The 25,858-nt window shown below is 42.0% G+C and overlaps 1 pseudogene; it reads right to left on the bottom strand.

Moving 5' to 3' along the window:
• Positions 1-16,062: 16,062 nt before the first annotated feature.
• On the bottom strand, positions 16,063-16,180 carry LOC126482728 (5S ribosomal RNA; annotated as a pseudogene).
• Between the last annotated feature and the right edge of the window lie 9,678 nt (positions 16,181-25,858).

Raw genomic sequence — 25,858 nt, 5'->3', positions numbered from 1 at the left:
ATTACAAGTTACTCAAATATAATAGAGTATCACAACCCCAATGTTCTGATTAAATATTTTTAACTTGTAAACATAGTTTCGTACAGGATCCTACTTCTCTGCATCTCTGTACCAGGCGTTGCAACATTCTTTTGCTACAGATCTGTAAATATTTCATACTCATATATTTTCTTAATTGTGTTTCCAATCAAGAGGGAAATTATGGGACAGAAATCTGCTTTCCTGTAAAATCTACCTATGATGATCGTAAGACGACCTATGTTTGTGAGAGATTTCACTTGGTCATGTTTTCTGCGATAGTCTTCCTCTCAACTACAACAGTGTACTTAACTTTTACAGAAATTAGCTAGCTTTATTTTTCTTCAATAATGTGGTATGGAGCACTGACTATTAGGAGAGTGCATTTATAATTTCAGACAGGTCGTTTCTCCAAAAACGCATAGTGATTTTTAATAATCATCTCGTTATTTCTTTGTAAGGAAATGGTGAATCCTTCACTTTTGCGTTCTAAACAAGGCATTTTTGCTATGGAATCAAGTCACTGGCAGCTATTTATTTGCAGACTTCTCATTCCTATTCCTCTAGGGGAAAGTATGTAGTAGTCTTCCTACAGTGTGCAGAAACAGGGGCTGCGACAAAGGCCGTACAGATTCGTGGTAGGGTCGGATTTACCCTACTCCCAGAACTTGAATAGTTCCGAGATTTGCCGCCAGTAAACCATTAACATGGGATGTCACCTGACGGTCTCTGCCGTACACAGATACTGTATTTATTTACCGGAAGCCATGAATGGAGCATTCACCATATTAAATGTACCACTATGACAACAGGTCATGAGAAATGTTAGTCTTACACTAACGGAGTAAACGTATTAAAACAATTTAGCCATTCCTTCAGTAACAATATTGTCACTGAATAGAAGTCGACAGTATTACGGCCGAAACACTGAATTAAGTTCCTGCATTTTTTCGCTCAGCAAAATGGTACTATGACTTCTCCTTTCTGTAGTAGCACATTCATCAAAGTTACACGTACGGAAATAAATGACTGAGTGTTGTAAATCATCTAAAACGCTCAATAGAATGAAGGAAATTGGACGTTACAGAATATCTATCCGATCCTACGTAGCGTATGTGAAAGGACTTGCAAAAAATGGTTCAAATGGCTCTGAGCACTATGAGACTTAACATCTTAGGTCATCAGTCCCCTAAAACTTAGAACTACTTAAACCTAACTAACCTAAGGACATCACACAACACCCAGCCATCACGAGGCAGAGAAAATCCCTGACCCCGCCGGGAATCGAACCCGGGAACCCGGGCGTGGGAAGCGAGAACGCTACCGCACGACGACGAGATGCGGGCAAAAGGACTTGCAACTCTACCAGTAGACGTGTATCTTAAATCGCAAGAGGAACGTAATTTGAGAAATGTGATATCCTTGCGGTTTTATAGAACAGTCCTCGAACCGACGCACACAACTGAAGTTCTGGATCACTGACGTCACCGTGAACACAGTTCATTTTCGCGTCCGTTGACCTTCCCGAAGACTAAAATATTTTATTTTGAATGAAAACAGTCTACGTTGCAACATTGTTTTCATTAATATCTATTATGCGTTTCGCTCCCGTAAGGCATCATTAGTTTATATAAAAAATATAGTAGGATAAGCTTCATCCGTCTTTTGGCGCTGAAGGGCATTTAGTAAAAATAAGAAGCTTCTGGTATATATACGGTCGTTAAATATCTTATCAGATAAGTGAAATACGTGTACTGAAACAGGCTCAGCATGGTGTACACAGCCCAAAACCACATATATGTATCACACTGAACTCGCATTCGGGAGTACGTCGGTTCAATCCCGCGTTCGGTCATCTTGATTTAGGTTTTCCGTGATTTCCCTAAATCGCTCCAGGCAATTGCCGGGACGGTTCCTTTGAAAGAGCACGACCGACTTCCTTCCCCGTCCTTCCCTAATGCCATGAGGCCGATGACCTTACTGTCTAGCCTCCTCCCCAAAAGCAACCCAACCCCAACCCCACACATACAACATGTGGATGTAGAACAGGAAACGATCGGCTAAGCAGGTCTGGAACACGTTGCCACACTGCAGACTATCAACGAAGGTACAAGCATACAAAATTTCTTCATAGGTATTTGAGTGGATCGAAGACTCGCAAGTAACACAACACAGTATGTTGCTCTTGACGGCGAGAGTTCATCGGAGATAACGGTATCGTCAGGTGTTCGCCAGGAAGTGTGATAGGACCGCTGTTGTTGTCTGTATCATCGATGACTTGGCCGACAGGGCGAGCAGCAGCCTGAGGTTGTTTACTGATAATGCTGCAGTGTACGGGAAGGTGTCGGCGCTGAGTGAATGTAACAGTATACAAGACAACTTATATAAAATTTCTTGTTTCTGCGATGAATCTCAGCTAGCTATAAATGTCGTAAAAAAGTAAGTATGTTGACGAGTAGGTAAAACAAAATCATAATGTACGATTGAATTTCTCATATTGAGAAATTAGAAGGAGAGAACTGTTTTACTTGGCAAAAACTCTCTAAATCCGAGATCCTATAAGTATTCCTTTATTTACAAAAACCGGTTTCGACAGCCTTTGTTGTCATCTTTAGGTCTGTAACATAATGCATATATACAGAATACATGTCATAACATGAGTTATGAAATTGTATTTGAAATAAAGGTTTTATTTAATCATTACAATAAACAGAAAAGGGACTGTATATTTACATACCTTCAAAGATTATGAAAATGGACATCACGCCAAGACAACTTGGCGTGAAGTCCAATCAAAATGGATACATTTTAGGAAATAAATTTTTGACGGTATGTAAATGTACAGTTCAATTTCCGTTTCTTGCAATGTCTAAAGAGTTTATTTTAAATATTACTCCATAACATACGATACGAAATGTATTCCATGTAAGTGCACTATGCTGCAGACCTGAAAATGACAGCAAAGTCTGTCTAAACCGGTTGTTTATAAATAAAGAAATATTTCTGAGATCTTGGCTTTAGAAAGTTTTTGCCATAAGTTGTAATACAGCATTAGTAGTGTACTGGCTGACACAGTAACGTCTATTAAATATCTAGGCGTAATGTTGCAAAGCGAAATGAAATTGAATGAGCATGTAAGCATTCTAGCATGGGAGGTGAATGGTCGAATCCGGTTTATTGAGAAAAATTTTTAAAAAAATGTGGTTCATCATTAAGGAAAACAGCATGTAGGAGGTTAGTGCGACCCATTATTGAGTACTGTTGGAGTGTTTGGGATCCATGTAAGGTCGGTTAAAGGAAGAAAGCTGGCCGGTGTGGCCGGGCGGTTCTAGGCGCTACAGTCTGGAACCGCGCGAACGCTACGGTCGCAGGTTCGAATCCTGCCTCGGGCATGGATGTGTGTGATGTCCTTAGGTTAGTTAGGTTTAATTAGTTCTAAGTTCTAGGGGACTGATAACCTCAGAAGTTAAGTCCCATAGCGCTCAGAGCCATTTGAACCAAAGGAAGAAATCGAAGCAGTTCAGAGTCGGGCTGCTTGATTTATTACGTTAAGTTTGAATAACTTGTGAACCGTGATGAAGTGTCACGGTTGGTTCTCTGCGTTTCCTCCTTGTCTGTAGCGCGTTCCTTTTGAACCTCCCGCTTTGCGCTCTGCTGTTTTCTTCCCTAGCCAGAGGGCGCTGTGGAGTTGCTCCGGCTAGCTGCCTGCCGTGTTTGCGAGAGAGTGTCAGTAGGTAGGAGGAACTCTGATTGTGGACGTCTGGGAGCGTACTGGGGGCCACGCCGTGCTGTTGATGGTTTGGCGTGACTCGTGTCAGTTTTGATGCATCGTTAAAGCCTGTTACCATCCAATGTTACTCTCTTGGTCGAAGGTGGATCCAAGGGGATGAGGCCTGGATATCCACTGAAACTCCTATCCTACGGATGTCACAGGGCTTAAAGTAAGACGTTTTGACCATTATTTGCGTAATCTGCAAGCAACTGGTGATTCCAGCGTCTGCAATAATTCGGCGACGATGGTTTCGTCGGTGTGTAAATGACTGAACAAGGAGCAGTTTATTTAAGGCTCATGTTCTGCGTGTGCTGCTTGCAAGTGTAAACTTGACTCTCACCTCTTGTCTGTTGATTTTAAGCGCATCGTCAAACACTGAATCCAAAGTAGTGACTTTCAATTAATTAGCTGGATTCTTTCTTTCCTCGTCACGACTCATGTTAAATGGCAAAGTAAAGTTGTAGACCTTAACTTGCTACCTTATTTGCGTGGCATCAATAACAGAGCCTAACCTGTTAACTAATTAACGCTTGTGGTAAACAAAGGTATTTAGCTGTGTTGTTTTAAAATATTATCTTAAATGTGTCAATGATTTATGTTGCGCTAGTTGATTATGGTGTATGAACGGAAGTGTTGGAACGTCTGTCGTGTAAGGGAATCTTGCAAGTATTGATTGTTTTGGAAACTTTAATTGAGAGAGAAACTAGTGTGCTTTAGAACTGCCTTGGTTAAAGGCTATATTCTGACACTGGCATTTGTACTGCCAGCTGTAATAACATCCTGTTGTTTCATGGTGGTTTTGTTCTGAAACTGTGTGTTTGCGCTAAACATACTTTGGGCTGGGCGTTTTGCCCCTCAAAATTATACCTGGGTTTGAGCTGAGTGTTCAGTCTATTGACTGCCCATCGTACGCCACATCGGTAACGGTCAACCTGTCATCATTTGATTTCAGTGCTGGAGTTAGCTGTAAATTAGCACTGGTTCCATTACCTTCTGACTACGGTTCTTGCTCGACGCTTGCCTTTAAATACGCCGCTAACCTGGTTAGCGTACGTTGTGGCTAGCTTAAATTAATCACTGCTCAATAGCACAACACAGTTTGTTGGCCGTCAGGAGCCGTATATGTGTTATTTATTCCTTTATTCTAGTCAATCTATAAGCATGCTATTTTTAATTTGTTGCTCTAGGTAGCCATTAAATTGCCATTTTAGGGTGTTTAGATGGAGTGCGGCTCTTTTGAGTATAGATTTTTTAGTTTCCAATTTAGTGTTTTTCCATCAGTTTGATGCAACTCTCCATGCTGTTACTACACGAATGTGTAATAAAAAATAGGGGTTCCTATTTAAAAAAACGCAGTTCATATCCGTTTGACCTATGGCAGCGCCATCTAGCGGGCCAACCATAGCGCCATCTGGTTTCTGCCTTCAAGCTAGGCAAGTTTCGTTCTTTGTAGTTTTTTCGTTTGACGCTTATTTCGTGATATATTTGGCCCGGTTACGATCAGTGGACCACCCTCGAATCTAAATGTTTTTTTTTTTTTATTACCATTGAGCTGTACTTAATGTCATATTGTAAAGAAAGGAACTTCTTGGAAGTAGACCGTCACTGCAAGGTGTTGTGGACCGTGCACTTTCCTGTTATTCACCTTGATGCCCTAGTCAATGTGTAAACTTGCTAATTACTTTCCCTTTAAACGGAGTGTGCCTGTCGTTATAAGTGATTGTTTCATAACCAGTCTTTAACTCGCCTACGCACATATTTATATAAATGGGAAAACTTAAATTGTGTTCGCCTGTTAAACTTTAACCAAAGTGCAGAATACTGAATGAGGTGTTTATTACTGTTCTAGTGCTATTTTCCGTCAAATGTAACACGCGACACTTTCTTGGTCTGTTATCAAGTGTTACAATAAACGCAAATTGCAGTGAAGTGATGCGCTATTTCAGTTGTTCCCGTGATTTCCTATCTCCGCATATAATATTTAATTGTTTCACATAAGACTGATTAAGCCTTTGTTGAAATATTGGAGGAAGGTGCGCATGTCTCAACTTGCAGGTATTACGCTTTTGCTGCGGTAACTCAAATGGGAGTTACTGGAATGAAGACGACGTTCGTTTCGAGGAGCGCTATTGAGAAAATTTATAGAACTGGCATTTGAAGCCGACTGCAGAACGATTCTACTGCTACCAAGGCACGTTTCGCGTGAGGACCACAAAGATAAGGTAAGAGAGAGAGGGGTTCGTACGGGGGCATATGGACAGTCGTTTTCCCCTCGCTCTGTTTCCGAGTGGTACAGCGAGGGAAATGACTAGCAGCTGCACAGGGTACCCTGCGCCAGGCACCACAACGTGGCTTGCGGAATATGCATGTAGATCCAGATGTACACATCAAAGGAACTGACTATCTCATGTGTAGGTATCACGTCAGTTCCACATACAATGGTATAGTGAAACCCAGCTCCCTGTTCATCCACGAGATACAGCTGGCAATAGGCAAAGGTTTGATTCCGTGTTTCTTGACTACGGGACTCTGTACGACACAACTGCTAAATGTAACTAACTGACTAATGAAAATAAGAGCGTACTGAACATCAAATCATTCTGGATTGAAAAGTTCCTAGCAAACAGAATACATCATATCGTTCTGGTAGTAACGAAAGAGTGTGGTATAGGACTGTTACTGTTAACGATATACAAGAGTGAGGTAGCGAATAATTTCTAAGGTTCCGCGAGCCTTTTCGCAGATGTTTTTGTATACGCAGCAGACGCAACACTGGTAGATCTACTGATGATCGACGCTTATATTACTCCCAAATAGGTGGAGAGTCACTCTACTCTTTTTTTGCTTGATTGCCGAACAGTTACAGAAAAAGTCACGTGCAGTCGATATCTAGCAGTATGAGTAGAGACAGATTGAAAGTGGAATGACCACACGAAAATAATCAATAGCAAGGACATATGCCAGTCTGAGATTCACTGACAAATTCCCAGCAATGGTTGTCCACCAATGGAGCAGATGTCTTACAAAACCCTTGTAAAGCAGTTAGGAAGAAGAGCAGCACGTTTTGTCACGGGTTGGTTTGGTAAGGGTGTAACCAGTACGCAGATATCCAGCTCCAGAAGCAAACATTACGAGAATGGTCTTGTTCATTACCCTGTGTTTACTGTTGGAATTCAGATAACGTTTGTTCCTTGAAGAATTATTCAACATACTGGTTCGTCCTACATACATCTCACGAAATGACCATAATTAAATTCGTGATACACGTTCTAGTACAGAGGGTTACTGGCCTTAGTTCTGTCAGCGCACCATTCACGTCTGGAACAGCAAAGGAGAGAAACAGCAGTATTAGCTGAAGGACCCTACGCCACACACGGTAGCCTGACTTGCAGAGAAAAATTTGAGGTAGTTGTGGCAACAAGAATACTGAGTTACGAAGGATAGGAAAACAATGTTTAGTTTCCTTAAATCGTTGTTATTGGACTGATTTTTAAGAAAACTGCGAATGTTTTGACCTTAAAAGTTCAAATAAAACGGCGAGTTTCCAGACTTTATACTCTCATCTTTAGGTGGAAAACCGCGATGCCTCTAATAAAATGGTTCAAATGGCTCTGAGCACTATGGGACTTAACATCTGAGGTCATCAGTCTCCTAGAACTTTGAACTACTTAAACCCAACTAACCTAAGGACATCACACACATTCATGCCCGAGGCAGGATTCGAACCTGCTGCCGTAGCGGCCGCGCGGTTCCAAACTGAAGCGCCTAGAACTACTCGGCCACGTCGGCCGGCGATGTCTGTGATACTCAATGTAAACTAGCTATGAATGATCTCTGAGCCAAAGTACCATATCTTTACATCGCTACAATCTTTGATGTATTTATATCAGTGGTTTGTGTTTCTGTGTGAAAAATCAAATAAAAATGTTCGTTTACGACGAACTGCAGGGTTCTATATACTGAAACAGACTGTACGTAACCGGATGATGCATCCAGCTGGTACACGCGTAACAAGATATCGCTGTCTTACACCTGAAGATGAGGGTATAAACTCTCAGGACGCGTCGTAGGAGAAAATAAAAAGTGAATGTCACAGATAAATTGGTTCATATGAATTTTTAATGTTTAGTAAACCGTACAGGGTGTTTCACAATTATAATTATAGCCTTTTACGGGTTGCAGAAGGTAGGCCTACTTGGTAAATAAGGTTTTCACGAGGAACCCATCACTGGATAAGTTCAGTTAGATGATTACAGAATTAGTCTGAAGATCGGATCTCTTCCAAATCTCCCGCGTCACGTGCGATTCGTAATGCTATACCTGCATAACGCCATGTTTCGAGATCGTTTTCCAGATAGCCTCAATCCATTACACATCATTTTCGTCCTAGTACAACGACGACTGTGAGAAAAAGATACGGTCGCAACTTGGAGGGTTGGCTGCGGTGTTCCACGAGCGCACTACTGCTTGCGGATCCTGTGTTTGAAAGCATGCGTCCCAGAGACACGTTGTGCAACGAAAAGCGGCTCCTTTAGACCACAAAGGTCAGAGCTCATGGCCTCCGCTAAGTGTGTTCTGTGAAGCAGGAAATTTGAAAATGATCCGATCTAGTCTGCTGAGTCCCCTCTTCAACCCATAGAACCCTCTAATAGGAACTGCGAAACACTGTATAAAGAGGAGGTGGTATTGTGAGGGACCAGTAAATTTCGTTCACAGTTACTTTATGTTACCTCTTTTTCTTGTAACAAGGTATGGTTTTTCCATCCCCGCCCACAGGACCATATTTTGTTATGCGAATTTTCTCTTTTATTTCATGAAAATACGTGATTGGCGCCGGACAGCGTTATACAAAAGAAAGATAAATCATATATAGTGGCTAAAATCCTGCCAAGTTTATCTGCAACATCATGGAAAGAACGTAAACTTCTCATAGCCCCATTACACGACCACGTTCAATATCAGTGAGCGCATTCCTCCTCTTAAGGGCATTCTTGACTAACATCAACGTCTTTTCTTTCTTTATTGTACTTCAATTCCCCATCCTGAGCGGGTTGGCAGCAGCATATGATCTGCTCTTCAGCCAAAAGACATTAATTATACAATTAATTATACAATTAAATTTATAAAGGAGACAATATGGTGTACATAAGTATAAAAAGGGGGAACATAATGGAAGAGAACAGACAAAAATGGGCGACTGTAAAATGGAGATAAAAACCTTAAAATAGTATTGCGCACAAAGAAACCACACACTGGGGTAGTTAAGAGAACACAAGGCGATGTATGGCTGCAGCATAAAAGTGGCGATGGACGGCGTACCACATAACGATCATTGACAGTAACACTATGTACAAGTCCAGCACACAATTAAAATCACAGCTCTGGACGCACAGGAGAGCAGCACCAAACAACACTGACGTAGCACAGTGATGACGATCAGCAAACACAGGATCTGTCAGGGGCATGGAGATGAGGGAGAAGGGAAGAAGGGTAGAAGGGAGGGAGGCGTGGCGAGGGGGTGAGACGGGCGGGGGCGCGCCCAAGAGGGCTGGGGAGGGAAGGACATGGGAGGGGCACAGTTGAGGAGGGGGTGCAGAGACTCTGGGAGGGGGGGGCAAGGAGAAGGAGAGGAGGGGAAAAGGGGGGCCCTGGGGAGGGGAGCGAACAAGGCCAGGCTACAGTTGATGGGAAGGGTAGATGTCACGGCGAAGATCAACATCCGGGAGGGGAAGGTGCTGGAAATTGCCCTGATGAAGGAGATGAAGGGTGTGGAGGTGGATAGAGGGAGGGATACAGCGATAAACATCAACGCAATACGTCCAGTCTCTAGTTTAACTAACGCTCATGACCGTTACAGCGTGCGTTTAGGGCAAACGTGATTTGCACCCTCATAGAGGCACTATTAGCCCCATTCTATGAGACTTGTGCGAAATCTATATAGAAGTCATCTTTAAGACCTAGAAACCTGCCTACCATTTTCTTCTTGGGTAGTGTACATTTTGGTGGTGCCTCGTGTTAGCATGGACTGCAACTGTGACAGTAATCTTGGAGGACAGATTGTAGACGTTGGCCGACGGATGGCAGTGCGTGACTTGCAATGCGAAGCAGCGATTTAAATAATAAAACGTTAACAGGAATAAAACACAAATCAACTGTATTGTGATAAAAGAGAATTCGGTAAAAAGAGAAGAGAAGATCTTACACAAAACAAAAGAAACTAGGAGGCTTTTCTGCTTGTTAATGTAGTAAGAATACTTTGATGTTTAGCGAAAAAGAAAAGAAAAAGATTTGATTTTGTCATAGCTCTCTCATTTAATGTAGCGTCGGAGGTAATGTTACGCAATTACATTAATTCTGTTTCGTTAGAGACAAAGGTAACAGGTGTAACTGAACATTTTTTTTTCAGTCAAAGTTCTTCCAGCTACATAATGCTTGTTATTTGTCTGAGTGTAAAAGATAGTAAGCTCAGTAGAAATTATGCTTCTGAAATAAACTTTCTGTAATGTTCTTGCAGACATAATTTGAATAGGGATGAAAACTTAAGTTACGTAACTGGAAGCTGTATCGTGGCAGTGCACAGTCTTTCACCTGCATTACCTTTGCTCTACTACATTGGTGGTAAAGCGAATTTGCGATTTCAGAAAGAAAAAAAAAGAGAATTTTACTCCAAAACTTTTCTCATCGTGTAGCTAGATAAAACCACTCACGAAAAAAGAAATAAAAAACGGAACATAAAATTTAATATTCATTTTTACTGTATTACAACAAACATGACACCCTAGCCTGGAGCCAAAGATCAGACCTAAAACTGCAGACTACCGACTTCCAGTAAAAATACATTAGATGAAAAGTTTTATTATTGCTAAGACTGGGAATCGCAGTGTCATATCATAAGGAAGACCTGAAACACTTAGCTCTGTTCTGGAGCATGCAGAAGAACTCTAGCTGTAGCTTCGAAGAATAGTGGACCAAGCACTTTGTACATGCGTACCAATTAGAACAGATCACAATGGGAGCGATTCTCCATGATGCACAGTGACTGTAAAAAAACTTCCAAATCAACAGCAACTGCTGTGTAGTTGCTATAAAACAAAGCATAGGGATACGTAATTCTCAACGAAACACCTTCCGCTGTCAAAATGAAGCACTGAAAGAATATCGTAGTAAACCCGTCTTACAAAACACAAAGAACTCATATCTAAGAGGTACCAAAGTTGGTGTCCGTATATTCATGGATGCTATATGTGCTGAAAGTGCCTTAGCAAAGCTTATACAGAACTCCTTAATTCATTCTTTGCCATTAAAACGGAAGATTCTTGAATACTGCCCCAGTTTATCCGCGCAATTCTATGGATGTGATTGAAACACATTTATCTCTGCGGCTTTGAGAAATAGTAGAAATCGGTGTATCTGGACGGGGATACAGAGTTTGACGGAGTCCGTACATGAATCAGTAGAAATTGTCGTCTGGGTTAGTTCCACATTTAACCATAATATAGCGTAAATCTCTCGAATAAAACACTTTTCCAAGCAATTGGAACAAGCCACACGTTTCTGAAGGAAGGGTAGCATTTCCGCTGATGCATATCCTACAGAATGTTAGAAGTTGTTAGAGCTACAGCACAACGAGGCATCTCGAAAGGAAAGACATCTTTCATGTGTATCAAAATTGATACCTAAAACGTCGATGATAGTGTGTCCAGCTCACACTCTTGTCATATGGTAACATGGAAGACATGGATCAAGTTAGTCAAGTAAATTCCATGTTTCTAGACTTTCTAAAAGAATTTTAACCAGCACCAAACCAAAGCTAATAACGGAAGTACGATCATATTAGGTATGTAACGAAATTTGTGAAATATTTAAATATTTCTGTGTGCTAAGATCGCAGCAAGTTATCCTTTATGAGGGTCATTGACAGAATACAAGCAACTTAAACCTTGCCCTAGGGAAATGGGATGTGATGTTTGCTATTTCTGCTTAATGGTAACTACCTTCCAGACAAAACTAAAAGTAATCATTGGCAGATGTACAAGTAACTTCAGCCATGCCATAGCGAAATGGGATGGAATCGTAGGTATTCGTGCTGAACGTTAATTACCTCGCAGACAGAATTAAAACTAACCTCAGACCTTTTTGCAAATGATATAGGTGATTTAAAAAGCTTCCAAAATATCCAGTCAGTTCTTTACAACATTTCTAATAGTTTGAAAGAAGGGGAATTTACTTCAGATGTTCAGAAATATAAAGCTGTTCATTCACGAAATGCAAAACTGCATTGTGCTACGGTTGCAACATCAACGAGACACAACTGGAATGAAATTGGAAAGAAATTAAAATTATATATTAATACCTTCAGCTGCTGACGGACGTTGATATATATCAACGGGGACAGTATATAGACACAACTGGGGTCAGTCGACCTATACAAATATCTATCACAGGTAAATCAGGAGGCAGACGCTGGTAGGACACTACACGAAGGAAAAAGATCGTGCAGCACATTATGAAATATCGCTCAACTACGTGGGGTCCATATCAAACAGGAATAGCAGTGGATATTGAACGTCTTCAAAGAAGGGCAGACCAGTTGACCACAGGTTTGACTCATGGCTGAGCGTTTTGGAAATGCTGAAAACCATAAACTGACTAACACCTGAAGATAGACCTCAACTAACCCGGAGAAAGGAGGCTTGCTGAGTTTCAGAAACCAGTATCCAGTGAAGAATATTAATAAACACTAGCCCTACGTATGTGTCCTTTTGGCACAGCAAAATTAAACCAATTACAGTATGCACAGAGGCATAAAAGTAGTCTTTGTCACGTGCTGTGATGCTCTTTACGATATACAGAATATGTATCAAGACAGGTATGTAAATTTATAGGTACAATACAAATCTGCTGCATCTCCGCCTACCTATCCAGCTATTTTTCCTTGCTGACAGTATCGCGTGCCAGGAACATAAGCGTCAGTAATTCGTCGTTTGAGGTAAACCTTACGCGAGGGTCACTGCTAGTACGTGACCTGGTGCAGGGTCTTCCGTATGTAAAAGTCCACAATTCTAATACTCTTGCTTCTAACGGATGTAGCTAATATTGGCATAAGTTCTTTCCGGAAAAATTATAGAGGTAGAGCATATTTAGAGTACGTTCCCTTCTTCCTTAGAAGCACTCCATATTTTATGAGGCAAAAAAGGTAAAACTCAATTACTGGCAGATAATTAGCAGCCTTTTTTCTGCACTGTGTACACGGTTTCAAGACACTGCAGTGAAACTCTAGGTTTATCACTGTGTAAACAGCAGCTACGACTGGCTTCAGTTGATATTACTCATGACGACACACTTTCTCTCTTTTATATTTTCATTGTTTATTTTTGTCCCAAGCCCGATTTGTTGCAGCTCTTCGTGCAAACACATCCCGTCCAAATTTTGGCGTAACTACTCTAATTTACATCAGTGTTAACCTGATCACAGTATTCACTCATGGTTTACTCAATGACCGTTACACTCCACTGCTTTTCTCCTCAACTTCCTTCCATTATAGTAATAATTATTTCTTGATTTGTCATATCAACGCTTCCCTCGTTTTGGTAAAGTTGTGCCAAAAATCTGTTTCCTTTCTGATGCAATGCAGCATCTCTTAATCAGTTTAACGATCCCCTCAGCGTATATTCAGCATACTTCTGAAACTCCTAGCTTCCAAAGCTTCTATTCTCAACCTATATGTTGAATACTTACTCTCTATGGGAAGAATAGTACATATAGTAACATTCATGGTCTCAGAACAACACACTTTTATCAGGGGAAATAATTTCAAATTTTATTTTTTACACTCCTGTTTGTAAAAAGTGAACACTCAGAAGCAATAGTCTCCAACAGGCCAGATCAGCAGAACCACAATAAGTAATTCATATGGCAGAGAGGTTGCACACAAGTAAGCCCAACAGTGCCCTCTTGTATGTAAGGACAGGTCAGTATTATACAAAGCTTAGCCTGTTCGCGTCGTCGTACGAATTGTAAATGAGTAATCAAGTGCTTCTATGCGTCGCTGACATCACAGGGTGAAATATTGACACGAGAGTGCGTTCAATGGGACATAATGATTGGTGTCCGGGAGCCGGATCTGTCGCTCCACAACGTGGCCGCTTGTACAGGCCACGCTGCTTCAACAGTGAAACGTATATTGGAATTAGTGGACCGAAGAGGGCCGTCCATAACTCCGATAGGGTACTGGACGACAGAATGTGACCGCTATATTGTCCGCTTGGCTGTAATGGACAGAACATCATCATCCAAAGCGTTGGCGCGACGTTGGAGCACTATGATGGCTGTGACATGTATGCGTCTACGATTCGACTCCGTATTCTGCAGCTGGACTGGTGGGATGCACACCATTGCGTCGGCTTCCATTGACCAGAACTCACCAGCACTGCAGATTGCAAGGCAAGTGGACGCCCGCATTGGCATGCTGAGTGGTAAAACTTAGTGTTTTCGGGCGAATCTCACTTCAACTTGTCACACAGTGACGGCCATACCCGCGTTCGACGCCGCCGTTGAGAACGCAGTCCGGAGACTATATTGTTCAGCGATATAGGGGACAAACGCCAAGTGTGATGGTTTGGGGCGCCATGGCCTGTACCATGCGATCTCACCTCCATCGTCTTGAAGGCGGTCTCAACAGTTGCCGCAACGGCAGGGAAATTTTACAGCCGGATGCTCTCCCCCTCCTGCAGACAGTTCCGCTTGTCATATTTCAGCAGGACAACGCCTGGCCGCATGTGGCGAGGAATGTGCAAGCCTTGTTCGAAGAACGACGGGGACCACAGCTTTCCCGGCCTGCCCATTAGCTTGTTATATCCCCCATCTGTGGAATATGGTTGGTTGGCAATTTGTTCGTTCAGGTCCCCCTGCAGTCGCAGATGATTTTTTGTGGACGCACCTGCAAAATGTGTGGCAGAGTATTCCCAGGCAACATATTCAGGCGCTCTTTGATTCCATGCCACGATGTCTATTGGCACTGACTGCAGCGTATGCTGGCTCTACTCCGTACTGAATTTCCTCAGTCACGGTGCATGTAGGACTCTCTAATGCTAAAGATTTGTGTAGTGTCATGTCCCTAATTGGTGGAATAAATTTCATGGTAATCACATGTTTCGGTTTTGGTGTTTCACTTTCTCCAAACAGTAGTATATGTCACTGCGTAATGTGGGCTTGATCAGCGATTTGTTGTTGTTGTGGTCTTCAGTCCTGAGACTGGTTTGATGCAGCTCTCCATGCTAGTCTATCCTGTGCAAGCTTATTCATCTCCCAGTACTTACTGCAACCTACACCCTTCTGAATCTGCTTAGTGTATTCATCTCCTGGTCTCCGTCTACGATTTTTACCCTCCACGCTGCCCTCCAATACTAAATTGGTGATCCCTTGCTGTTAACAGGTCATATTATTTTGAAACAATGACTTAAAAATTGTTTCGAGTTAAATAATAACTATAAATTGCTCTGTAGGCTACGCAGGAAAAACAATGTACCTGCAGTCCTTTGTGACGCCACCACAGATAACAAATGTATCCTTTATTGATGAACAGGTCGTGATTGCATCAGTATCTAGCTATCAAAGGGAACCAACCAAATGACGTTAGAATTTTATTTATGGCGTTGAGTGAAGGCGTAAGTGTACAGGATGATGGAGGATTTGTGAGATGGGTAGCTACGTCACATCGTGGTCACCGTTTCCAAGTATAAAAAAGGCAGTAGAGCGCATTTGTATAAGAGCATTTAGTTTCAAACAAATACTACTGTCACCCTATACAGTATTTACTTTAACTCTTATCATCGAACCTGAACTCAAAATTTATGATACAATAATTCCCACTGATTTCACCTGATGATGGTTGGAAAGTCATTTGAAACTTGTCGTGGAACCGAATGTTTGTTTAAAACTGCTGGAAGGCATCACCATCTTCCGTCTGCACTTGATACTTCTTGCCCTATTAACAGCACATCCACCACTTGCTCAGGCTGAGGATCATTCGGCCCTTGAATAGGAGGATGGAATGGATTTGCATATATGTCACCGCCGTGATGACTCAATGGCCACGAGTGGCCTACCGGGACCATCCGACCGCCGTGTCATCCTCATGGAGGATGCGGATAGGAGGGGTGTGGGGTCAGCACACCGCTCTCCCGGTCGTTATGATGGTATTCCTGAAGCCGCTACTATTCGGTCGAATAGCTTCTCAACTGGCATCACGAGGCTGAGCGCAACCCGAAAAATGGCAACAGCACATGGTGGCTTAGATGGTCACCCATTCAAGTGCCGAACACGCCCGACAGCGCTTAACTTCGGTGATCTCACGGGAACCGGTGTATCCACTGTGGCAAGGCAGTTGCCTCCAATGGCATTTACACCCATTTTAAATTTCTTCTATTTACGGATGCTTAAAGGCGTACGACTTCCTAAGACAAAGGAAATATGATCAATATCTGCTTTCTCGTATATTCTCCCTATCGACGACTATCCAAGACGGTTCCCTGCTACGCGACATCTTATTTCACTACCAGAGTAAAAAATTGGATATAGTATGAGTACAGTTACTTTCTCATACTGGCTCTTTCTGGCTCCTATTGCGCTACATGCTCCCATTTGCCTGATTCTGAAAGCCGACCACTTATCCTAGAGCAGACAAAGGATGGCCATGCTTCGCCTAGGCTTCAGGCGGCAACCCAACAGCCAACAGAGGTCATTGTCAGCATGTATCAACTGCATAAGAAAGTAGAAGGCAATGGAAACCACTGCATTAAAGACACGTAACGTGTATCCACAGGACATGTGGTCGGTTACTGAAAAAGTGTCATGATAATCTCTCCATTAACAAAAGATTGTTGATTAGTCCCCCATTTGAATCTCCGTGATGGGACTGCCAGGTAGGTGATGACAAAGAAAAAGATGACATAACGAACGAAAGGGTAAAGACCTACGAGTCCCGGCGTGGAATGTCAGAAGTTTGAATGTGGTAAGGAAGTTAGAAAAACTGAAAAAGAAAATTCTAAGAGTCTGGGTTAGAAAAGTGAAACAGAAGGAAAATACAGGTTTCTGGTTAGATGAACATGGGGTAGCATCAACAGCAACATAAAACACTATAACGGCAGCCGAATTCGTTATGTAAAGTAAAGCAGGGCAGAAAGTGAGGTACTGTGAACAGTTAATCTGCAGGATTGTTTTTATCAGAATCGATAGCAAGCAAGCTAACACAGACAAGGATGGTTCAGTTATACAGACAAGAAAGCAAGCAGAAGGTGAAGGAGTAGAAAAGTACTTGTACGTGAAGATATTGAACGGCTAATTACGTATGTAAAGGAAGATGAAAATCTAATAACCATGGGGGAATGAAACTTGGTTACAGGGGAAGAAATAGAAAAAAGAATTACGGGATGCGAGAGAAGGAAGACTAATTGAGCTCTGCTACAAATTTCAGACGGTAATAGCGAATACTACGTCCAAGAATCACAAGAGGAGGAGGTATATTTGGAAAAGACCCAAACAAACGGGAAGATTCCAACCGGATTACGTCTGGGTCAAATAGAGATTTTGAAACCAGTTACGGGGTTGCAAGGCGTACCCAGGATAAGACATGAACTCAGATCACAATCTAGTAATGCTGAAGAATAGACTAAAGTTTAAGAGAGTGCCGACACTCTGCTTGTTCATCCTCTTCTGGAGAACTGCTGCGCAGTGTGGAATCCTCATCAGACAGAATTAACGGTGTACATCGACGTAGTTCAAAGAAGGGCAGTACATTTCATATTATCAATAAATAAGGGAGAGAGGTTCACGGACATGATACGGGATTTAGGGTGATATCATTAAAACAAAGGCGTTTCTCGTTGCGGCGTGATCTTCGTACGAAATTTCAATCACTAACTTTCTGCTCCGAATACAAAATATTTTGTTGACACCGACCTACATAGAAAGATACGATTATCATAACAAAATAACGCAAATCAGAACTCGCACGGAAAGATATAGGTGTTCGTTTTTTTCACGCTTTGTGCGAGAGTGGAATAACAGAGGATTATTAAGTAGGTGGTTCGATGATCGCTCTTCCAGGCACTAAAGTGTGATTTACAGCACTGCCATGTAGGTTTAGATGTAGAATACTCCAGTCGAATCAGCTCGGAAACGGGATACTTAAGTGCTGATCAGTAACGACTGTGAACCAGGGAATGTGAGAAATTTGGGAAACGGTTTGGGAGATGTAGCAGCTTAGGAAAACATGTGCGTACATGCCATGACTTTTCAATGTTCCTTCTGATATGAGCACAACTGTGGTCTGGGGAAAAAAATTCCACCGTTCCGGGTCAGAAACCCGCCACTGCTTAAATTTTGATTAATAATCGGCATTGGCTGCCGAAGACTTCCAGCATAAGAAGTCAGCCTCATTTGCTAAAGGCAGAGGGCGGAGGAGAAGACCGAGGTTCAGGGCACGCTCTTGTACAAGGATTGGGAAACAGCCCTTAAAGGCGGAAGAATTAGCAATGATCAATTCCAAGGAGACGCAGAAGGCAATGGAAACCACTGCATTATAGACACGTAATGTGTATCCACAGGACGTGTGGCCTGTAATTGAAGAAGTGTCATGATGATCTCTCTATTGGCAACATATTCCGGAGTAGCCCCCCCATTCGGATCTCTGGGAAGGGACTGCCAAAGGGGAGGCCACCATGAGAAAAATACTGAATAATCAACGAGAGGATAACGTTCTACGACTCGAGGCGTGGAATTTCAGAGGCTTGGACGTGATAGGGAAACTGGAAGAGCTGAAAAGGAAAATGCAAAGGCGCAATCTAGATACAGTACGGGTCAGGGAAGTGAAATGGAAAGAAGATTTCTTGTTCGATGACTACAGGGTAATATCAAGATCAGCAGAAAATGGTATAACGAGAGTAGTATTGGTTATGAATAGGCAGGTAGGTCAAAGAGTGTGTTAGTGTCAACAATTCACTGATATGGCAATTCTTATCAGAATCGACGCAAATCAACACCGATAACGATGGTTCAGGTGACATGCCGACGTCGCAAGGTTAAGATGAAGTGATAGGTAAGTATATGAGAATACTGATAGGGTGATACAGTACGTAAAGGGAGATGAAAATCTAATCGCCATGGGGCACTAGAATGCATTTGTAGGGGAAGGAGCAGTAGAAAAGGTTACAGGAGAATATGGGCTTGGGACGAGGAATGAGAGAAAAGAAAGACTAATTGAGTTCTGTAGCCGGTCGTAATGGCCGAGCGGTTCTAGGCGCTACAGCCAGGAACCGCGCGACCGCTACGGTCGCAGATTTGAATTCTTCCTCGGCATGGATGTGTGTTATGTCCTTAGGTTGGTTAGGTTTAAGTAGTTCTAAGTTCTAGGGGACTGATGACCACAGAAGTCCCATAGTGCTCAGAGCCATTTGAACCATTTGAGTTCTGTAATAAATTTCAGCTAGTAATTGCGAATATTCTGTTCAAGAATCACAAGAGGAGTGGGTATACTTGGATAAGGCCGGGTGATAAGGAAAGATTTCAGTTAGATTACATCATAGTCCGAGATTCTGAATTCAGATAATGATTGTAAGGCGTACCCAGGAGCATATATGGACTCAGATCACAATATAGTAGTGATGAAGTTTAAGACATTAGTCAGGAAGAATTATCACGGGAAGTGGGATACGTTCCACTAAGGAATGACGCAATACGCCTGAAGTTCTCTAAGGCTACAGATACAGCAACAAGGAATGCCTCAGCAGGCAGTGCAATTGAAGAGGAACCGTTCAAAAATGGTTCAAATGGCTCTGAGCACTATGGGACTTAACATCTATGGTCATCAGTCCCCTAGAACTTACAACTACTTAAACCCAACTAACCTAATGACATCACACAACACCCAGTCATCACGAGGCAGAGAAAATCCCTGACTCCGCCGGGAATCGAACCCGGGAACCCGGGCGCGGGAAGCGAGAAAGCAACCAAGAGGAACGGACATCTAGGAAAAGGGCCACCACAGAAGTTGCTCAGAAAGACACAGGTACAAAGAAGGTAACTGCGAGGAAACCATGGGTTACAGAAGAAATACTTTAGTTGATCGATGAAAGGAGGAAGTACAAAAATACAAATCGCCGAGGAATCAAATAAATAAGAAGTCAGGAAAGGTAAGACGAAATGGCTGCATGAAAAATGTGAAGAAATCGAAAAGATATGTTTGTCGGAAGGACTGACTCAGCATACAGGAAAGTCAAAATAATCTTCGCAAAATTAATAGCAAGGATGGTAACATTAAGAGGGCAACGGGAATTTCACTGTTAAATGCAGAGGAGAGAGCGGGTAAGCGAAGGGAATACGTTGAAAACCTCTATGAGGGAGAACGTTAGTCTGATGTGATAGAAGAAGACAAAGGAGTTCATTTAGAAGAGATAGGGGATCCAGTATTAAAATCAGTATTTAAAAGAGCTTCGGAGGACTTAAGATCAAATAATGAAGAAGTTCAAATTGCTCTGAGCACTATGGGACTTAACAGCTGAGGTCATCAGTCCCCTAGAACTTAGAACTACTTAAACATAACTAACCTAAGGACATCACACACATCCATGCCCGAGGCAGGATTCGAACCTGCGACCGTAGCAGTCGCGCTGTTCCGGACTGAAGCGCCTAGAACCTGATAAAAGATTTACTTCTTTTTAACCTGGCCGAGCTGATATTTTGAAAATTCGTGGCAGATTGAAACTGTGTGCCGGACCGAGCCTCGACCTCGGGCCATTTGCCTTTCGTGGGCAAGCGCTCTACCAAATTTCATATCAGCGCCGACTCTGCTGCACAGTGTAAATCATCCGGAATTGTGATTTTATCTGTGGATATAGCTAAATCAGTGCTATAGCGGAGTGTAAAGATCGCGAGCAGTAGTCAATCATAAGGAACACTTGGAGAAATATTTTTACCAAATCTCAGTGTACAATGACCGGTCGACAGTCCAAAGTACGGAACAATTAATTTTTAAAACTGTTCTGGAATTATTTTTATAAGTAAAGAAGATTATTAAGCCGAATAAGTGAACGCAAATTAATGTCAGCCAACAGCGCTATTGTGTGAGAAAAAAAATTAATTTTCAGAGAAACAAAATATTCTTTCGTAAATTATGAACAAGTTCATAAAGTTGTAACTGCAATTTTAGAGTTAAAATAAACGTCATAGTCGGTTCAATAACTCATAGCGTTAACCTATACTGCTTGCAGATAGCCTACACATCCTTTTGTATAAACCGAAGCGGGCAACATCTGTGTTCATTCAGTAATAGTACTATCAGGAACAAACAACGTCGATACAATGCCGTTTGACTCCAGATAAGAAAACCATGAAAAATATACAACTGACTGTAGTTAATACATAACAAATGTGTTTGAAAGTATCGTTTTTAGAGACACGATACTTCGTTTTCCAGATGATAAAATTACGCAATAGGAATTATTGTATTTAAACAATTGTTTGAATTGTGTATTTTCCTCTTAATCATTAATACAATTGATTCTCACTTCAGTTAAAGACCAGATAGAGGGCATCATATTAGTAATACTATTCAGATTTAAAACGCAATTATAAAAGTTCAGTTAATTAGTATATTAACATTAAGACTCACTCATCGTGTTGGTTTAATCGATCGACTGTATTACAGACGTGAGCTACAGTAAGTAGCTGTGTCATTCCAGACGTTTTTGTATAATTACAGCCATAGTTTCCTTATCATTTAAGCAGCGATGCCGTAGAGTTCTGGTCAAGCACTAACACGGCAGAAAAACGTTAGTGCCGTAGTTGAGTCGTCTCGAGTGAGATGATCTGAGCAACTGAACGATTATTCACACTTGGAGCGTGGCATATGCCTGCAGCCCAAATACGTCTTCTCTTAAAATATGATGAACTTCCGTGCTAAATAAGTTCCAAGCGTAATGTGAACATATGGTACAAACAATAGTTCTAATTCGACACTAATAGATGGAAATAGTTAACTGTATCATCCTTCAAAAACGAAGTCATTCGACTCCGGTTATAAATGAGGAGAAAGACGGCTTCGCTTTCTGTAGCGGAGCCGTGGCAGATTCCTGGGCGAGCTCCTGTCGAAATCGAATTAATTTTCCGTCCCTAATCATCTCGCTGCCGCTGCCGACGAATCGTTAAATCCTGGACAACAGGAAAAGAAATATTACCGCCTCATTCCTCTTTCTTCGAACCACTTGGAGGCCTCTTAATTTATTCTTTGGGCTGTCAAATAAATTACTTCGGGCCAAAGCAGCTTAATTTATTTTCCCAGTGGAATTAATTAATATTGGCAGTAGAGTATCCTGATTAGAATGTCCGCTAATTTCATCAAGGGTTTCGAATGTGGTAGGCGGTAGTGGACAGAGATGTGTACGAGCGACGAAGGTACGTAGCGGATATGCGTGTGTAGGTTTCAGTCTTTCAACATGTGAAGAACAAGACGTATTTCATCAGTACTGACTCCTTGCAGCAATCTAAAGCCTCAGACAGCTGCTGCAGTCCGTCGTCATGCCTGTAACAATAGCTGAATGTAGACAGTGAGTACTGATTTCTGAGAAACAAATGTTCATCTATACTAGCAATAAAACCGTCGTGTCTGGCAGTCTGCATGGTTGAACATGCTGATTTCATAAACTACGAGACGAATTTTCATGTGATTTTCACAGGTAACTTGAAACAGCTTCGCACCCCCGCCTTCTCCGATTAATGGTAAGATGTCTCAGTGGATAGGCCGTCGCAAACTGGACTCAGGTCAAGCATGAAAAATAGGAAAAAGGTGTACTGAAATGTGAGAAAATGCAAAACAGAAACAGTGAACGGTTCAAGTTTAACAGGTTGAATATCGAGAAGGGAGGCTGAGGTGTGGTGTGGCGGTTAAGAGGTCACTGTGACGCACTGCTAAGAGGACGACCCGGATTCAAAGCTCTTTCATACCATATATATATTTTTTCACAAAATTATGAAGTGTCTGTCCGGTCATTGAACTGTTTGTTCCCCTACGATAATCTTGGCAGTTGTCATACTATTCATTGGTTATAGAATATGAGTCATGTGGTAAGTATACATTACCGTCGCAAGTAATTGTGATGAATAGTGAGAGCAGGCGAGATACCACATAGACGTCTCACAGAAATGATAACAACAAATAAACGGGTGTGAACTATATTACAACAAAGAACTTCATGACTCAAAACGTCCAAGACGGAACACAACTTCAGAAACCTTAAAAACATGTTTTGGCAGAGCACAGGGAAAACTGTGTGACGGTGAAACTATTGTGTTCATTTCTTAGAGTTTATGTGACAAACTATAATGTTTTCATCATTTCTCTGGGAGTGATCACATGAAATTCACACGAACACCTAAATCAGGCAAGGAGGCATATCTCATTGACTCACCAGGCGTACAGGTTAGGTGCATTGATAAGAGATTCCTATTATATGACACGCTTAGTGTCATTAACGCCGAGTATGACACACTAGACGTGTTTTCCGGTGAAGGCTTCGGTTGACCTGTCGCCTTGTTATCAAACGTTTGCAGCTACCAATCAAAAGCCACTTCCTTTCGGCTGCTAATAGAATAGTTGTGCAGAATCAACTTTTATTAGAAATCACTTTCTTACAACTCGCTGTTGAAAAGGGACGTTTCATCACGACACAGACACAAATTTGAACACAGCGAAAGAATAAACAAATAAGAAATGGGACCAGCAAGCACTGCACAAGGCTCATCCGGTTTACAGTCTAACATCGTTATGCCGCGGTTCTTCCATGCTACTGTATGTTACAATTGTTGTGCTCAGACTTTTCGCTTTATATATATTTTGCATTTTTCATAGGTCAGTACATCTTCGTCCTGTTTCCATGCTTTCCCTCTGAGGGGAATGCGATGGGAAGTTTTCCTTACTAATGACGGCGCAGTAGACAAACAACCAATAGATGCTGCTACGAGCTTCTTAGTAGGTCGAAGAGCCATTACATGGGGCTGTTGGTTTGTTTCTGACCTGAGCGACACAAGTACTTTATTCAGTTTACGTCAGTGGCAGAATTCAATGCCGCAACCTTCTCTTTACGAGCACAGTCTAACATTGAATTTACTTCGCTTTGTTATTAGGATTTACTGATTTCGCTTTGTGTGTTAAAACCGAACTAAACTGCTTTGCTTCTTTCTTTAGGTTTCATTTGTATCTGGCTTCTTGACTAGCAAAAACGAATTTATTGTGATCATATGATGGTTTTGTATTTACAGTTTGAGGTACATAAACCTAAAACCGACGCTATGAAAAGCCCTTTCTTTAGCTTCCGTTGCCCAGCACAGCATCTAGCTAGTTTTTTTAATATTTCTTTCAACCTTAAAACCTGCACCATCAGAAATATCCTGGAAACTCTTTCAATGAGAAGTTTTCTTACAAATATCACATATATACTTTATTTACGATTACATCTCCAAATCCACCGAATTATGAGCATCATTCATCACACACGCATCAATAAAATGTTTTGAATCACCTCGGTTCCGAGAGTTTCGGAAATTGTATCAACAATTGAAATACAAATCAAGAAAACATTATTTCTGCCCTTTTTATTGCTCATGAAAACCAAACGTTGCATGTTATACCGCCATACAGCGAGACCTTCACAAGTGGTGGTCCAGATTGCTGTACACACCGGTACCTCTGACACCCAGTAGCACGTCCTCTTGCATCGATGCATGCCTGTGTTCGACGTAGCATACTATCAACAAGTTCATCAAGGCACTGTTGGTCCAGATTGACCCACTCCCCAACGACGATTACGTGCAAATTCCTCAGAGTGGTTGGTGGGTCACGTCGTCCATAAACAGCCCTTTTCCATCCATCCCAGGCTTGAACGATAGGGTTCATGTCTGGAGAACATGCTGGCCACTATAGTTGAGTGATGTCGTTATCCTGAAGGAAGTAATTCACAAGATGTGCACGATGGGGGCGCGAATTGTCGTACATGAAGACGAAAGCCTCGTCAATATGCTGCCGATATGGTTGCACTATCGGTCGAAGGATGGCATTCACGTCTTGTAGAGCCGTTACGGCGCCTTCAATGACGCCCAGATGCGTACGTCGGCCCCACATAATGGCATCCCAAAACAGCAGGGAACCTCCATCTTGCTGCACTCGCTGGACAGTGTTTCTAAGGCGTTCAACCAGACCGGGATGCCTCCAAACACATCTCCGACGATTGTCTGGTTGATTGGCTGTGCGACACCCATCGGTGAAGAGAACGTGACGCCAGGCCTGAACGGATCATTCGGCAAGTTGTTGGGCCCATCTGTACCGCGCTACATGGTGTCGTGCTTGCTTAGATGGACCTCGCCATGGACGCTGCATGGGGGCTTAATTATTTAGAATGCAAATTATTTTAATTTTAGTAGCTGACTGTCCGGCTACGAAGTCTTGTAACCGGTTGGCCCTGATTAGTATTACTCCGCAATCTGACTGCATAGAATAACAACCAAGAATGAAAGGAAATTTCCGCTAACACAATTAATTAATTAAGTCCCCAGCAACTATAAAGCTACGAAACAAAAACTACGAACAACAAAGCACAAGTGTAACTGTTCTGTGTGTGGAAGTGTGATTCAACGTACACATTTGGCACGGTTCTTCCTCAATAAGACCAGATATTTTAAACACCATTTATACTGAAGTAATTAAAAAAACAGAAATACTATAATTGCACATAGAAACCAGAAATAAAGTCTAATACAAGAACACGAGCCAGATGCCTTGTTGACTGAACCTGTGACCAAGAGGCATTATTGTTTAAGACATTGAAATAATTAAAAAAAGGAATTTTTTTACCTTCATATATATTGACAAAAAGCACACTCTGATCGTTACAGCATCCCCAATCCAACAATATCCGGTGTCTAGCCCATCAAAACAATATGACAACATCTGTACAAGCACTCTCCATGGGAACTTCTCAACAACGACTCACCACTGCTACATCTCAACAAGCACTGCCT

This window comes from Schistocerca serialis, chromosome 5 (genome assembly GCF_023864345.2).
Source record: "Schistocerca serialis cubense isolate TAMUIC-IGC-003099 chromosome 5, iqSchSeri2.2, whole genome shotgun sequence".
Lineage (NCBI taxonomy): Eukaryota > Metazoa > Arthropoda > Insecta > Orthoptera > Acrididae > Schistocerca > Schistocerca serialis.
The sequence above is the reverse complement of the archived record's forward strand: the minus strand, read 5'-3'. Positions and strand labels throughout refer to the sequence as shown.